A 15,767-nucleotide genomic window follows, 5' to 3' on the forward strand; every position below is an offset into this window, starting at 1 on the left:
ACCCTTTGGTCTCTTGATTATCGTTTGAGGCACCCAAGTAAGTAACCTGTCTCCAACTACTCTGCGTTCTCCCATCAGCTCTAGATCCTTCTCTAATATGAGGAAGGTCTGATGCACACACTGACACTAGCAGTGGTTAGTCCACTGGCCTATTTTCAGCTGTCACTGTATGTCTTCAATATGTGCCATTTCCACACCTTTTCTGCTCAAATGAAAGCCCTCCCTCCAAATATATGGCAGACCTGCTGCAGTTCCAGCTGTTGACATACATAGACAACATTACACAGCAGGGGGGCACCCATAGTATTGACACAAAACTGAAGTAGACAGCAACACATCTGTAAAGGATGTGTTGGTACCAGATAAGGCATCAGACTACGGCAATTCAGCTACCAGCAGTCCTTCATTCTTGCCTTGCTCTAGCAGAGGAAGTCACCTATCTGCGCAAACCCTGCAGATGGAAGAGTTTTTCTTCTTTCTGTTACAGCTTCTCTGATACAGTCAGGTGTAGTAATAAGTGTGCCTACTCTCCCAGCCTTGCACAGTGGCACGGGGTGAAAATCACCTTTTGTTACATCCTAGATGGGCCATGGGAATAAGATACTTAGGTAAGATGGGAAAGTACAGTCCTGGCGGACTGTATTCTTTCTGTGCAAGGAAGGCGAGATCCTCTTCACCTTTCATCAGCACCTTTCATAATTTATACAATGTTCAGAGACAGAACTATAATTGCAGAACCCTCTGGAAACCTCAAGTCAGTTCCACAGCTCTACAGCATGCACTAATTCCCTCCAGAATGGCCAAGACATACCAGCACACACACAGATGGTCTGAATACATCAAACAGTGATAACAAGAAGCCAGTGCAATTATTCTTCACAGTTTAACACTGAAGAATGAATTAAAGCAGTGCTTTAAAATTAAAACTAAATAATTGATAGCATTAAAGTTGCCTTTACCCTTTCAGATTAGTGCAATGAAGCTTTACTGCAATTAAAATTAGACCCAATAGGTTTTTGGTAAACTAAATAAAAGATTTAAACATTAACTACCCTTTGGCATCATATAAACTGTGGGACCTGGGAGCTTGCAGGTCCATAAATCGGGCCATGACCCATGTCCATGCTGGAAGGGGCCCAAGCGTGTAGGATTTCTTCTCCCGCTCCTTCTCAATGGCCTGTTAACTACACAGATTGTAGTATAGTGATTGCTGTGAGCATTCGAGGTGAAGCACCCTGTTTCTGGGTGCTGTGAGAAGGCCCACAGCAATCACAGCTCTGCAGTCCCCTCACCAGCTTGCATGCAACCCCAATCCCTTCCCTAAGCCAAAGGGAAGAAAGTAAGCCTTAGCCCATGGCTCAGAGTCCATCCTTGGTAGGAAATTTTCCTCAGTACTCTACTCCCTTCAGGTGCAGGATCGTAGCAAAAATATCTGGCGTAATCTTGCATAACTAATATCTGGCACAGCATCTGCTTTCTGCCTGAAATTCAAGAGCTTCATCTTAGAAGACTTCCCAATTGCCCTCTGAAAGAAAGAATGATAGTTATGATCAAGCCTTTGGTTGGGATGAACAGGTACAAAAACACATGGACATTCACAGGAGCAGACATTTACCCCACTGATTCTCATATTCCTTTCACCTAAATACAGTGACAGCTGTCTTACATAGTAGTGTCTCTCAATTGCACCGCATCAGCGGTTAAATCCAGGTATGCAGGATGAAAAACATACTGAGAGGCCAGTATGCACCCTGGTAAAAAGTGCCCACACGAAGATGAAGGAGACTCCATTTTAATAGCAGGATCCTGCATCTCTCTCAAGTGCAGTCTTTTTATTAGTCATATTTGGTGAGTGCCAAGAATCTAGCTACAAAGAAAACTGTACAACTCAGACATGGAAAAAGTTAGCTCTTTGTGGTATCACATTTTAAATGAAAAACCACTTCCTCTCCTGCATAGCAAAGCAAGAAAGCGTAGGCTTCAGTTTTTATCAGTCACTGTATCTGCGCCTTCACAATAAGCTTAAAGTTTGTGAGCCAAAAATTTGAGGTGCATGGTCTGAATCTTTCTCTTTTTTACATTCATGTAAATTTGAAATATGTATAACTTCAGGGGAGTTTACAATGTTGGAAATAATGAATGCTGGAATTTTGTCTTTTTCATTCAAGAAGCAAGAACCATCTCCTAGAAAAATATGCTTTCTCTTAAGGAGGTTCAGGAGGTATTTTTAAAGCTATGTGAACAAATTATATTGGGTTTCATTGTGCTGCTGCACATGGGCTCAAGGGGGGTTGCAAGTCCGTTTGGTTATTAGCTCACTGGGCTGATGGCACAGCTCTATAATGGCAGTGGTCTACCCTGGAGCAGAGGAAGCGTTAAGTGTTGCTCACAGCCCTTCTAGCTGGTCCCTTTGAGTCGCCGCTAGAGTCTGTCTTGACCAATTAAAGAACCAACCTTTTCCTCTTTTGGCACTTTGAGTTACTACTACTATAGCAGAAAAACATGAGTATTCATTTAAGACTCTTTAAACGCCGAGTTTTCACCAGGAGAGTAGAACAGGGTTACAGTGAACAGATACACACTTCTATCTCGTGCTATTTCTTTCACATTGAAGTGCCTTCACGAGACGTGACTTCTTCAGTGACTTTGGCCATCTGAGCTAGTCTTAGTATACTTTTTGCTCATCCCTATCTTTTTTTATCTAGCTGTCTGCCTAGCCAGCGGTCTGGTTTGATACCTGTAGTTTGCCCTTACCCAGAGGGCATATTTCCCCTTTTTCTTCCCCCCCAGTTACATGCATCAGTCAGATAACTTTTTTCTTGCTTTCGTATCAGGGCAGAAAAACAGAAGTCACATGTACCAACAACACTTCTAATGAAGTTACACCAGACAAAAATGTTCTGGTCATATCAACCTTAAGATGTGGTACTCATTTGAAATACAATATAGAAGCATAAAGTTTAAAAAAAAAAAAGTAATGACATCTTGCACTTGTGCAGGAAAAACCTTAAGCTCCTAGTAGCAACCTCAGTACAGCTGATAACAGTATATCTATGTGAACTAGAAGACTTATAACCATTTTCCTAATAGATAATATCAGTTATAGAACAGCACTATAATTTATAAAAAATCACACATGTTAATAGCAGCATAGGAAATGTCACCCAGGTGCCCTTTAGGAATGTGATTTAGACTTTCATAGAATGTTAACAACAATGACATGTTTGTTGGGAGAAGGGATGGTATCTAGTTCATTGATTTTAATAGAGTATGACAATAGCTGATGAACATTTCACCAGAATGTCACTACTATCACTTTCCCTCTGGCATCCCAGCTTTCCAGTGTCCAGAAAACAGTTTCAGCATTCCCATTTGAGATTTTCAATAATGAATCTCAGATCTTCAATCAGCCTAAGATATTATATTATCAAAATTTTTCAGAAACATCTTGACTGAAATTTACAGTAAATGTGTAGAGACTGTAAAATTCAGGAAGGAGCTTACTCCATCCATGCTGAAGTGTGGCAATCGTCGTGTAATAAATACCTGCTCCTCAGGACAGATCAGCAAAACTACCTGCTGCAACATAAGCATTCAAATCAGTATACCTCAAAATCAAGATGGAGCAGAAATGGAGAGGTCTCTCATAAATAGATAAAGGTAAAGAGATACAAAATGGGAATAGAAAGAACATATGTATCAAACTCCTACGCAATGGGTATGGCACAGCTCCATAAACAGGGTCTTGTCCTCTAGCTGCCGCTAAGCAAGTCTGAGAAAGTCCATTTTTTCCATATTTTCATTTTACATGTGTGAGCCTAGTTGTTTATTGAAGGTTTTTGATTCACAGGCTTCTTGGGCCATCAGACTACAGTTAATCCTTATACCTTCATCCATGCACTATCATCATCAGTGCTTTTTCTGAAGGTCAGAAGTACACACGTACCATGGCCTATACACATGTACCGTAGCAGGTATCTGAGAGCTCCCAGGAAAGCCAAGTTTACTAATACTTTGCTTATGACAGTCATCTTTCCTAGGTAAAAGTTAGTTTCTTTTGTGGTCCTGCAATACAGACACTCAGACATCTGCCAGGAAACCACTGGTGCTTAGTAAGAGTTTCCCTGCTGAGGTGCAGTATTTTAAAATTAATAAAAACATATAGATTGCACATAATCTTTCAGGCCTCTCACTGCTAGTCCTTAAGAAGAGTCCTCATGTTAAGGCCTTCCTACCGCGTAGGCATCCTGCTCACTAAGTAGAAGGCAAAAACATCCACTGCTGGAGTTGTCTCCCATGCAGCTGCCAGTTGTTGGAGAGGGGAATTCAGTGGTTCTTTCCCAATCTCCAGTCATTCCCTCATCTCTCATTTCCTAATCTGTACTATTTAATAATATATATTCTATATAAAAGCTTGAGGTCTGGGGAAAGTTTAAACCATACCCCCACAGGAATTACCAAGTTTGTTGATGGAGGGGAACATGACAAATTTTAAAATATTTTAGAAACATTTTAAACAAGTACAACTAATTAGGGCCTGATCAAAGCCAAGCGAAGCCCTCTGCAGCAGCTGCATTCCCTACATTTGTGAAAGTCAGTCCATTTCGTTAGTTAAATAAGGACTATTGGAACCAAGCCTTTGAAATCAATGGGAATTTTTAATGACTTCAATGAGATTTGTGTTATGGCTTTAGAAAATTACCTTTCCTAATTTGTTTTTGCCGTGGATTGAGATATTATTTCAGTCACAAAATCTATGTAGGTTGTATAAGCTGTCAAAGAACAATTTACAAGTCCCCCTAAGTAAGAAAAGGCTTTGTAGCCTTTTCTCTTTTATTTTCCTTTATAGATCTACAAGTGAGCACACTCATTTGTGTTATGAAGCTACACTACGGAAGTCCCTTTTGCCAGGTCAACCTTTAATTTTGTAACTGTCTGCCCAATAAGAAAGGGGATATATAGCTGTACCATTGTAATGCATGACTTAAACTCACAGAATGCTGAACTCAAAGTTAAGGTTTTCTGTTTAGTCTTCAAGGAGCATGAACGTAACCATGACACTGCAGGCCTGAAGTAAACCCACCGACCAGTTGTGTTAGAACTGGAAGGGAGTTAGGGAGCGGTGCAGTCTGCGCGTGTGATAACATGGGAAGGCGCTCAGGAGGCAAAAAATCTGTGCCGAGCTATGCCAGCGTAAATGTTGGAGTATAAACGTTGGCAGATCTAGTGATTTCTCTGTGACGTTACTTAAGTGGGGCAGATGGCAAGAGCTGCCCAAAAGTCGCTCCCACGCAAAGGGGAGCAGGGCCCCGCTGCAGCCTGTGGAGCTGGTCAGGGCCGCTTGGGGATCGAGGGTAGAGCTTCCCCGAGGAGCTCAGCCCAAGGCCCGAGAGCTGATCCCAGCAGCCAGCTGTAGGACAAGACACATTCAGGGCCTCGATGCTCCTGACAGAAAAGGAAGTCTACCTGCTGACACCTGGACATATGTCAGCCTCCCTATTTGTGAAGTGTTGTTTAGTTATCTCAGCAAGGAAGACTGCTGTTTTGCTTTAATTTTGACATGGTAAGATGCCTCTCAGCTCTTGTTTCTATGCCTTTTGGTCTCTCCCCTGCTTCACAAGGCTATTTTCTGATGCTCTAATAATAGATCACGCTGTAATTCTCATGACTAATACCTAATTCCTGATGCAATCCAGGTCCTACCTCTGCTTGTCTGAAGTTCAGTCTTGACTGTCTAGCAATTGCTGGAAATGAAACTCAAACAGAAACTAAGCAATGGTTGACTGAGCATAGAATTTATTATTCGGCTCCCTGCTAGCATTACATATGGCTCAATTATCTACTGCAGCTTTCAAAAATCTAGGTATGCACGATGATAGATATTAATAAGACCACACAAGAAAGATAGCCGTACTGTGTCTGGATCCACTCCTCTTCCTTTGCTCTGTTTCATTTCTGTATGACAGTTCACCATTTTCCGAGAAACAGAATTGTTGCAATTTTCGGTTGGCTGATTTCCCCAAAGGCTGTCTGCCTTGGTAAAAGACCAAGCACAGTACCACTCTATAGATTGGAGTTCTAAAGGTTTCTATTGCATAGCAGTCTGACGCTTTAGTTTGTCCATTTGACTAGCATTTTAAAAAAAACTAATAGGCGCTCTACTGCACCATTATCATCAGGAGGCTCACAAAGAAAGGGTTCCACTGCTTTCTCCAGCCCAGAGCAAGCATAATTTGTCTAGTCCAGCATTTAAAGAACGATCTTTTAGCACATACAGTCCCCTGCTTGCCATTTCTTTAGCACTCTAACCATATTTTTAGATAAGGTTATATATGTAATTATGCAAAATATGATTGTATAAATCAAATGTATGAGTAATATATAACATGAAATATAAAATATAAATACATTTATAAAGAATTATATGGGTTGCTCCCTCCTGTGTCCTATTTTTTAAACATTTCACAGGGACTTTATTTTTTGAAAATGCTTTGAGGTATTTCTTGTAAATATGCCTGCAAATATACAGATTGATTGACCTTGTTGCGAGGCTGATGTTAATAGGACTCATTGACAAGTCATCAAGGGACATAAAAGCAGCATATCTATGTCCTTTCCCCAAGAGACAGAAGCACTTTTCCTGACTCTGTTAGCTTATTTGCGAGTCTCAAGGTCACTGTGGCTAGATCTCCATCATCCACTATTGTCTAAAATTGATTTGTCTCAGTGCTTACTGTTTAACCAGCAGCAGTCAGACTATGGAGGCTTATGAGCAAAAGCATCTGCTGTGTCTTGAGGCTACACAAGGACAGGACATCTTCCTACTGTTCTCACATACTAACTGCTTTAAGAGTAGCCACTAGCTGTGGTGACACCAAACAAGGCCCCTCAGTGCCATGCAACATCAGGCACAGGGTCACAGGGACAGAGCTGCAAGTCCTTGGGGGCTCCACAACCCCTCCCTAAAGGTTGGCCAGAGCTTTGGGCCTCACTTTACACCAGTCTTCAAAGGGACTATGACTCCAAAGTCGGGGAATCCTTCAGAAAAACGTTCCCTGATCTTCACACCTAGGCAGACAATTTATGTTATTTTTCTGTTATTCTATTTTCCCGCACAATGGCTGTTAGATACGATCATGACAAATCTTAGTAGAATATGGCCTCAGATATATCTTGTACAGCTTGTGATCCCATCTCATAATTCTTAGAATTTAAGAGTAATGAAGACATCTGATCACTTAAACCAGCTTCCTACATATCACAGCTCCTTCAGATTCACATGTTTACTCTTCTGCTGAAGCCACTGGTCTCTCTCTGGCTAAAGAGCAATTGGTGGGTGTGAGTGTGTTTTCTTTTTTCTTCCCCCCTCCTAAGAGAGGGACCATCCTGATATGAAGCCTTCAAGGGATGAGAATCCATTTCAACAGTTAGCAGTCTGCCCAGTGGCTGAACAACACTTGCTGGCAAAAAACATTTTCTGAACTTTTAGCTTACATTAACTGTCCTCAGCTCCCAAACAGTGGTTTCTGTTACAGATTTTTTCCACTAGATTCAAGAGCTCTTTAGTACCTGCTACATTCGCTGACTATTGCGTTTATACATTGCAACCAAGGCACCTCTTGGTCTCATTTTCAATGAGTTAAAAGTACCTTGATTGCTCTCCTTGGAGAGCATTTTCTGTGGTGTTTTCAGCTAATTTTTTATTTCATTTTTCCACATATTTTCTTTCCATATGAAGAACAGAACTGGACAGACTGTTTCAGTGTTGCTCGCTGCTGTATTGTAAGCTGCCACTTGCTGCTCTTTAACCTCCCTGTTTAGGCAGGGAAGAGCCCCATTAGGCTTTCTAACACATTATCACGCCGGGGCTGGTGTTCAGTCAGTCATCCCTAAATCCTTTTAAAGGTTGCTACTTTCTACAGTACTGTTACTCTTTTTATAAGGCTTGTCTGCACTTTCCTCCTCCCTATTCGTTACTTTGCATACGGCTGTAAAACACGCTTTGTTTGATTAAGGCAAACGAAACAGACAATTCTCATTGTTCAGCATAGCTGAAAAGTCTTCGGTATAATTTACTAGCGCTACTCAGGAAAGTTCCAGTTCAGCACTTTTTCCCCTTGGAATTTCCTTAAGCAAAATGTTTTGGGGAAACAATTGTTTCAAAGTTGTAGTAGAAACTAGGCACAGTACCTCAGAGATAGAGCCATATGGCTTCCAGGGGTCTTCACCTCCATTCTCCTGCTTGGAAAGTGTTATGAGACGTCATTCCAGACTGGAAAGTTCCAACTCCTCCAAACTGCAATGAGACCAGGTTTCGAAGTCTCCGAGTCCTAACTGAAAGGGAATTACCTTTCTCCACAGCTCCATCGCTTGCTCCTATACCAATCTTTTTGTTGTCAGCAGCTTCTCACTGGAAAACAGCCATTGTTTATATGAAGAGTAGCACAAGGAACATCTCTAATATATTTTTAATCTGTTTTGAATGTAGTTTAGCAGCTGGAGACAAGGAGTTGAGCCAGCTCGAAAAGCTACGCCAACTCTGTGGACCATCAGCAAGTGGGAAATCCTATGCTGCTTCTTCCTATTTACCCTTCTAATTCTGTCTTCTCATTAATATTCCTGAAAGGAGAACTCGGTGCTCAGTATGATAATGCTTAGTTGTATTCTCCACCAACATAAATTAGTATTTTGGTCAAGAATGAGGGCTTGTCAATTTATAGTAATATCTTGACATTCAGAAAAGACACCAGAATTATTGACAGTATCTAACTTTTTTTCAAAGAGAAGACTATTTGGAGTGGTTCTAAGTGCCTCTGTTTTGAGCACAGGCATAGAAGCTAGGCAGGCATGGATTTTGACGTACATAACTCTACCATATAGCAGATGCAATAAGGATTGGGCAAGACCATGAATTATTCTATCAATACTTCCAGTGGAATTGCATTCTGTAGGGCAGAAGAACTCATTTTGTAATTTTTTTTTGAGATGTTTTTAGAACTCTCCCTTTCTCTACTCCTCCTCTCTAGAATATTCTTTCTCGCGCTCTCCCCCTACAGCAACAGCAGCTTACCCTTGAGCAGTAAGCATCAACCCTGCTAATGAATATGGATGAGAAACACTCCTCTATTCCGTTTTTGACGGACTAAAGGAAGCAGGGCCTGTTAGATGGTAGCCATTCAGGATATGAATGCCCAAGCACACAGCCCTTGCGGTTAATTGTCACAGGCAGGAAGATCACTAACTTGCAAAAAAATCAACCTTCCTCTCCAAAGAGAGATGATACTCAGAATAACTACAGCAAAGCCACAGCTTTGCCACAGATGTATGCTGGGCTAGTTGCTTGCTCTCTGCTAGAGAAAGGTAACAACCTCCATGTTGTCTGTTTTGATTATCAACTTTTAGAGCTTCTGATGGCCCCTCACTACATTTTTATCCATGTGTGCACAGTGGAGCCTCCAGCACATTTATGGCTTCCATGCGCTCCCTGGTACTCATAGGCAGAGGCAGGGTTAATGGTGATCTAAAGCTGGCCAAAGTCAGAGAGAGTCCCTGACAATCCTTTCCGACAGACCCGAGATGAGAAAGATTAAAGAAACAAATTTGCAAGAATGGCAAAAGGCACATGGTACCATTTCTGGACCCTGTTGATGTGACAAGAAAACAAACAGAAAGGCTGTATCTATGTGAACCTGGTATTCAAACTCCAAAAAGTCCTTAACACAACCCATAGCCATAGGTAAGTCTCTAAACTGCTTAAACCACAGTCATACATCTAAACTCTGCCCCTCTGAGTACACTGAACCCGTGCTCAAGCCCAGAGTCCATAAAACGGTAGCCAGGATTCAAGTCCTGAGCTGGTGCTTCTCTATGTACTAAGTAAAACTCAATCCTAGATGCCAAACACATAAGAAACTCCACCATGAACCTCCCTGCTTACCTAAATACCTTAGCCAGTGTTTTATGCGGTGTCGCTCCAGGGTCGCTCCCAGGGGCTGTGCATGGTGGATTACCGCAGCCGCAGCCCCCCAAGACAGCACAGGGGAGCTGCTCTGCCTGAAAAGGAAAAAGTCACAGAAGTGGGTTCATGCAGGAGGTGAGAACGTGGCAGAAAGGGGACAAATATCTGTGAGCGTTTTCATTACCCATGAGAAATGAAACAGCAAGAGCTATGCCAGTTCTGTCTTCACAAGTGCTTGCCAATAACACTCTTCTTACCCCTTGTCACCTCTCAGATCAAATGTAGCAAATAAAAGAGCCTGCACAAAACACTTTCACATCTGTTGAATCCGTGTTCTGCAACCATGCTGCCACCTCTCATACTTTGAGACTGCTATTTTAAAATACTTAGAGTATAATCTCTTCTATTTCTCTTGAAAGACCAGCAAGAGGACTTGTCAGCAATTTACCACAGAAGAGAGAGAAGTGGATTGTTAACACCAGATAACACTTGCTGTGAGGATACACTAACACGAATAAGATGCAAGTCCTGAATGCAAAACCACAGCTCTGGCTTCTACATCGAGAGACCTCAAGACCAGTTGCATAAGGCGTGACTGTGCAGAGCTATGTCTATATCGGCGAAGGTAACCGAGCTCTGGTTTACAGAGCCAAGAGACTGATATTAGATCTTAAAGGGATCAATAGATTAAACAGTTCTAATCCAACAATTGTGCACGTTGGGAGAGTACAATGGGTGGGAATGCAAATACTGGCCAAGCTCTTGTGGCTTCCCTAAATAGCTTCTCCTGTTGCCACTGCTGGAAACCAAACACTGGGCAAAATGGTCTGAGCCAGCAGGGCAGTGGCTGTGTTCACTTGCAGCTACACTATTGGGAGGAATGAAGCTGGTTCCCATTCACTCACCATGCCCTCAGTCAGCCTGTTTGACTCCCAGCTTTAACAAGTGTGTGTCCAGGCAGGAGCAAAAGCTCCACATTCACACGACAGGACAAACCATGTAACACCATGGGACTGCCCATCTTCAGGGTGTCTTACGCGTCTATACTCTCAGGTTGGCCAGCACTGGCTTCCACTGAGGGAACACAGCCTGAAGTTAAAGGTAACCTTATCTCAAATACATCAAAAAAACAAACATTGTGAACTTGGTTCTGGACTCTTTAAAAGGCCAGGCTTATGTAATGCCCTCCCAACAGCTGTGCTATGTCCCTGTGCACAGCATGGCTTTGTAGCACGCTCTGGGACAGCGGCTCCGAGTTACTGAGGACACTGCGCTGAGCAGGGGGAGACCACTCACTTGAGAGGCACCATCTGCACCGTGTCTTCCAGAACAGTTACATCAGGAACTTAGCTTGGCTTTCTATGTGTAAACTATGAGCAAGAAGAAGGGTCCTTCTAAAGGCTGGTACAAATATTTCTGTGGGATAAAAGAGGACCTTTGTCCTTACTCAGAAATATCCCTCAAATCTGTACTCACTTCCTTCTAAAATCCAGATCTGCAGTGCTCTATCTGAAATAATATTAACCTAACATGGGAAGGGAGAGAGATTTTCTAAAATGATTTTTACCATTATTGTATGTAAATTCGTGAAGTAGAAATAAAGGGTCCTGGGTAGTTATAACACATGCTACTTATCTCCTAATGTCTATTGATTTACGCCTCTATAAGTTGACTTTAGCTTCGACCTCTAAGTCATATTTGTATTAATTATGCAATTCCTGACAGAGTAGTGCCATGTATTAGGTGTCAACTATTCAACCCCTCAGTGAAATCAAAGGAGAAAATATGAAAGAAAATAAAGTTACCAGACCAGTATTGCGGCTGTGTGGTTTGGAGAAAACTGTGCTTGACTTAAGAGAGCAAGATATGAGTTAAGACAGAGGAGGAGGGGAAAAAAAAGTACTGTGATACTTTGGGTAAACAGGCTGGAGAATGGAAACGCTTTACAGTGAGTTCTCGCAAGTGAGCTGCATTGTAGTCACAACGCACATTTAAAAAGCCTTAGTTACAAGGATGCTCACTCTTTGTCATTGTTTTAAGGACAGGATTTAGAAAGCACTGAAGAGCCCGCTCCCCTCGGCTGCTGAAATCCAGAGGGGGTTTCTGTTGTTGACACCAGCAGGAACCAAGTCAGGCCAAAACAGATTACTTCTGAAAAATCTCCCTGAAATATATGTACCACACAGTGAAATAATACAATTCCTATAGGCCTACTTATATTTAGTAGGTAGTCAAACTGAATTTGCTATATGGTCCATGAAATCATAAAAAGCAAAGAGCTATATAAAATGAAATAAGCCCGAGTTCTTAAGTTCAATACACAGTTTTATACTGTTATTTTTAAATATGATAGCATTGCCATAAAAAAAATGAGACCACTATCTTCATGACTAGCACTGGAGCAGGTTTTAAAGAAACATGAAAACTGGCCTTTCCTATGGTTCTACCACTCCTGAATTTTAAACCCTTCCTTATAACATGTAGAGGAAAAAAAAAAAGTGTTTTGCTTTGTTTTTGTTTGTTTGTTTTTTGGAAAAAAGTGCTGTCTGAAAAGTCCTTACAAGAGGAACAGCTCCACCTGAAATCATGTTATATTGTTGCCAGTGCTGCAAGAAAGCATTCAGGAAGAGAGGATGATCTTTGACTTATTGTAGGATGGTCACTTTCACAGGTACATTCATAGATCCATGGAAGGATTAAGGCCCCTAAACTCATAGTATTTCCCTTTTATCTTTTTAGGTAGACTATAAATTGTTTCACAGTGTATTCTTAAAAACAGACTTGGTAGGCAATGCTGCTGGGAAGGTGGCAGAAAGTGAAACCCAGGAGAAGCTTTTTCCCTTGTTCACCCTCAACCTTGGTGGGAAGGAACGGTCCCCCTCCCTCAGCCCCCACCCCCCCTGTTGGCGATGCCTCACTCCCCCTCCTCACCCAGGCGAGCCGCACGGGGAGCCCTGCACGCGGCGCAGTGACCACAGGGCTGCAGGTGAACAGCACGGGGCCACCAGCCGGCCGGCCCTGTGGACAACCTCTGCAAAGGCAGGACGTGAAAAATACCGTGCCAGAAAGGAGCCCTGCCCTCCATCACCTTGCTGATGGAGCTACCTGCAGTCCTGACGCTTCTTCCCCTGCAGCGGGCTCCAGCTACTTGCAAGGACTCCAGCCATCCTCCCAAAGCAGTCGCTTCACAAGAAAACAGCAGCTCTGTCAGGGCTATATTTCCTCCTTCACCTCACTGGGCAGAAAATTGGCTGCATGTCCCAGATGAGTAGCCCAAAGCCTCCCTCTGAGGTTGCCTATGGCAGTCACATCCCCAGCAGAGTGGGATTTTTCTAAGCACCTTCTTTATCCTCTGAATATCTATTTTATTTTGTCCTTGGGATGAAAAGGAAAGCTTGAAAAGAGAGACTGGGAGAGAAAGAATATAGGTAACATTAGTGATTTCAGCAGCTTTTAAACTCAAGATTGCCTACCTGATGCAAAGCCCCAGCAAAAAAGTTGCAATGAAACAATCGTATACAAGATCTTACTCAAGTCTTGGATGGTGGCATTACAATGCCCACTACAGAGCTCCACCAATAAAAGCAATGACTGTGCCAGCAGTAAGTATGCACTTTCAATAGCAGAGCCACAAAACTCAGGCTCCCGCATTGCCTATCCTCTGTACCTTTCAGCCAAGCTTTTTTTTTTTTTTTTTTTTTTTTTTTTTAGTACTAACAGACATCCAGCAGGGGAAGCAAATACAGTGCCTTTGCAAGGGCTTTCCCACTTTTGACATCTGTGACTTGAGCACTGCAAACAAAAGCGAGAGTGAAAGGTCCAGAGTGAATCACATCCTGCTGCTCTCGTCATGGAGGGGCAGGGGGCAGCTTTGCTCTGGGCAAGGACTCCTTGGCAGGGTGCTCACGCCAGTCAGCTTCTCTGTATTTCTCTTTACATCCCTTCCATTAAAGTATTTATATTTTCATACTAAAAACAGCATGTCTGTTGAGAGATTCCTACTTGTGAGATGTGTCAGTGAGTCACATGGCCTTAATTGTAGCATCAAAGACTGCAGAGTGAGCTGTAAATACAGCATCTCTCATTTACCACGTCTGTGCCCATAAGCTAAAGAGAATCTGCAGAGTGGGAAGAGAGGCATTTGAATTGCTGAAACTGAGATGCCTAACTGTAGTGCAAATTTTGTCCTGTAACTTTTCCCATAGTAATGAATATTTTTGTCCGACTTCCTCCTTTCCCCTTAATCCATCCACAAGCACTAAAACATCTTAGGGGATTTATGGCCAGTCTCTCATCCCAGAATGACTCCCATGAAGTCGAGCAAAATCTGGAAGTAGCCTTTAACATCAAGTGACAAATTAAGGCTAATATAAAGATCAGAGATCATTGCACCACTTATCACAGCGCCACTACTTGCCTTGGCCTGGTGACTTGATCAGGAGATCACATATTCAGTCATGCCTTTCCCAACAGAACGGGCAATGAGTCACAGAACAGCTCTTGGCAGGACAACACAAAAGACAATAAAGAAAGGGGAAATGTAGTTTTGATAATAAAGAAGGGATTTTTTTTCCCCCCTTCTGACGTTATCTGTTTTGGGGGTAGATGTTCAGGTTTTTCTGATTTGGGTTTTTGTTTGTTTGAATACTAACAGATCCCAGTTAAATCCTCAGCATCAATATCCACCTGGTAAAGCATTAACTGTTGTAAGGGTTTTTCCAGAAACTGAATTTTACCAAATCCTACAAAAGCTTACTCTTCAAAGAAATAAACTCACTCAGCTGGGCTCTCAGAGCTTGCACAGTGCCAGAACAGCTGAGCCCAGAACCTCAGAAATTCACAGCAAGCATGTCAGACTTTGATCCATGTTTAATTAAAGACATTAATGCCTAGCAGCAGGAAAGTAGATCAGGAAAGTATAATGCTTAATGGACAGTGGCTCCCAGAACAGATTTTGGCGGTCTAACACCCCCGAGAGAACTGAGAGGCAGCTGGACACTGACAGACTCTGTGTGCAAGAGAAATGGAGTTAAGGACTGATGATTCCTTTTGGACTCCAGAAGCTGGTTACCCTCGCTTGTGCAGCACCAACCTAATCAAGCCACTTGTTTTGAAAAAAGAAACACCTGCTGCCTTGAGAAATTCTGCCTCTAGTGACTGATGTGTCACACCTGGAACAGCTGGGCTGCTGAAGGAACCTCACCTCCCTCATGCAAAATGCCAGCAGAGCTATCAGCCCTATTACCAACCTAGCCCGTCACCAGCCACATTACAGCTACCTGCAGCTCAGCCCTCCTCCCTGGGCGCTCATGAGCCACAGGCCAGATGCTCATAGCATTGAAGCCAGCCCTCTGCGAGGGAAGGGTCTTATTCCCGGAAAGACCTGTTGCAAATTACTGCTCCCAAGGAAAAAAGAGGCCAAACACTTCTGTAATCCCCACGGTCTGTCTCAGTGATCCTTGTTACATATTACTTGACATTTACCATTTTTCAGCATTCACTGATGTGTTAAGTGGCTCCTGAGGCAGAAAAAGTACATATGCTCCCTCTCCCAACTTTCTCACATAACAGAAAGAAGAAAACTGAGGCGAAGAAACTCGAGGAAAGAAAGGGTTATGGCAATGACAGAATATGACTATATAGCCATATGCCTGGCATAATTCAACTAAATATATTAAGTAGTTTGTGTGTGTGCACATGCTCTATATATGAATAATGATCATTAACTGGAAGTATGCAGGACAAGAAAGCACTTGCAAATCATAACTGCCAAGCAAGAAACATGCCATCGCCAAATTATCAGTAGTCG

The 15,767-nt window shown here is 42.5% G+C and overlaps 1 long non-coding RNA gene across 2 annotated transcripts in view; it reads right to left on the minus strand.

Moving 5' to 3' along the window:
* Nucleotides 1–1,453: 1,453 nt before the first annotated feature.
* The window catches only part of LOC138066594 (uncharacterized), a 34,679-nt gene continuing 20,365 nt past the window's right edge, over nt 1,454–15,767 (minus strand). Inside the window, exons 1-4 of one of the 2 annotated variants that reach the window (XR_011139908.1) lie at nt 10,143–10,227; nt 9,938–10,053; nt 8,191–8,410; nt 1,454–1,525 (exon numbers count right to left, since the gene is read on the minus strand). This is a non-coding gene — a long non-coding RNA (uncharacterized lncRNA). Of the gene's footprint in view, nt 1,526–8,190; nt 8,411–9,937; nt 10,054–10,142; nt 10,228–15,767 lie in introns of those variants that run through there. The other variant, XR_011139907.1, reaches the window with a different exon arrangement.

Source organism: Struthio camelus, chromosome 3 (genome assembly GCF_040807025.1).
Source record: "Struthio camelus isolate bStrCam1 chromosome 3, bStrCam1.hap1, whole genome shotgun sequence".
NCBI classification, from domain to species: domain Eukaryota; kingdom Metazoa; phylum Chordata; class Aves; order Struthioniformes; family Struthionidae; genus Struthio; species Struthio camelus.